Consider the following 2,219-nt stretch of genomic DNA (forward strand, 5'->3'; position numbering starts at 1 on the left):
TCAACCCACCTCCCAGAGACGGATTCGACGGATTCATTTCGATAGTACGACTCGTATCTACTCAAAACTCGCAATATGCGTACACTGGGTCAAGAGTTTACCACAACGCGTACAGATACTACGGGATGAGCTGTAGCAACGCGGTTGCCAAGGCCTTGAAACGGATTATCGGTTGTGCACATTCGATTGTATCCGTCAGATCGAAGTGATCTGGTCGGCGGGGATCGGGATCCAGTTTCTACAATCGAATGCAGCCTAAGATAACCAAACTTCGATAATCTAGTCAGAAGTCGAATACATTCCCTAAGGTTGACGTCTAGTAATTCTGTCCTCGTCCTGTGAGATATATGCTTTACCGACTCTCATAAACTGGTATCTCTGATTGTCTGGTGTGAACCAATAACGGAAACCCCTTTTATAGACAACACGACCATGCAAACAAACCAATCATCAGACACCGACTTCCTCCGGAAACAAAAAAAAACTCCATCACTTGGATCTGCCTGTCAGTTCTAGTGAATTCAGCTCTGTTGACTCCAGTGAAAATTTCTTTCGTATACTTGTGTGCAAGTCCGGTACATGCTTCCAAGAAGTACTGTATATCCACTCAGTAGAGAGCATTAGCAAACCGCCACGCTTACGGTCGAACGATTGGACAGCTCCGATTTCCAATAGTCAAAGCATGCACGGCACGAAGCCGTGTGTTGAACCATTCAGGCACGTGATGCGGGGATGCTGGGTTGTCCGAGGAAATGCGAGGGAAATTCGATTTTCGAGAATCGTAATCGTTTCGTCATCACCCGTTGGGGCTGCTCGAATCGTGCTCACGAAACAATTAGAGTTTCCCGCGTGCCGGCCTCGTTCCCAGTTTGTCCCAATCCTCCCACCCGACGGTGTGCTAATGGTCTCTTTTGAGTATTCTTGTGAAGCTTTTTTGTCCACTGATCCAAATTTCTCCAGCTTAGTAACTCCTAAGGATTTGAATACAGAAAGCCAAGTATACCATTCTGTTCAAGAACATTCTGCTCTGAACTGTGTCTCCACTTTGCCAAAAGGCTAAGCCCCTTTTAAAGCTGCTTTGTGTAATTTTAAAATGATGGCACTGTAAAGTCAATGGAACTGACTGGTATGGAGCACACATGATGTGCCAGTGGTGATTGCCAAAGAAAGATGATCATCATAGTAACACGAGTACACAACTCAGGCCTGGCAGTTACTCAGTCTCCAGACAGCCACAGCTGGCTGGTTCGGTTTCCTCAGTGGAGCTCAGGGTCACTGGCCAAACCAATCACAATGAGGTCTACGTATGTAGTGAACTACACTGCGTTTTTAAACCGGCTCGAAGCATCTGTCAGAGTACTCTGACTGCAAGAAACACAGCGAGCCACTGTGAACGAAGGCAGACAGCTTGACGCAAACCAGAAGGAGCGCTCACTGACCAAGCAGAGGCGAGAGAGCACTATACTCAATCACTGGATCAGTGCTGCCAACCTTCCGTAATTTCCATATTTGTACCGAAAATCACTCCTTTGTCCACAGTACAGCATTTGAGCAAAATGGTACGGACAATAATTAGAAATTTCTTCCAGGACCGATTTCTATCAATACAGTAAAACCTGGTGAAAGCGACCTCTGGTTTTAGCGACCACCTGCTCTTAACGACCGTTTTTCCATGCACGGACAGTTCTACACAGACACTGTGGGACCTGGTTCTAAAAACCACCTGGCTTTAACGACCGCTTTTGCTTGCACCGTGGGGTGGCCGCTTAAACCAGGTTTTACTGTACGATTTCTGCATAACAATGTTTGATAATTCGAACCTCGAACTGGGTATGTCCAGTTAATCAGAAGTCCCATGGAATCCACTCACAAAGAAAATGTGTGGGATTTGTGCTTATCATTCGAAGTTAGCAAAGCAAAATTAGAAGTTCACTTCATTTTCTGCAAATCAGTTTGGTTTGCATGCGCATGCAGTCAGTGTCCACTAAATCTGTGTCTCAGTAAAAGATGCGTAGTGTAACTCTGCTTGTCAATGCGAGCATTTTGACATACTGGTACATAACGTATATTGGATAATTAGAATGTCCGGATACTGTAATTAGAAGTTTTTCCCTGGCATTTTGAGGTTCGAATTATCAGGATTCCACCTGTAGAAGATTGGCAAGCGCAAGCTGAGTGATGAATATCCCTGTGCCAAAGCGAGTGCATGGCATGCTTCG

Source organism: Sycon ciliatum, chromosome 4 (assembly GCF_964019385.1).
Source record: "Sycon ciliatum chromosome 4, ocSycCili1.1, whole genome shotgun sequence".
Classification (NCBI taxonomy): domain Eukaryota; kingdom Metazoa; phylum Porifera; class Calcarea; order Leucosolenida; family Sycettidae; genus Sycon; species Sycon ciliatum.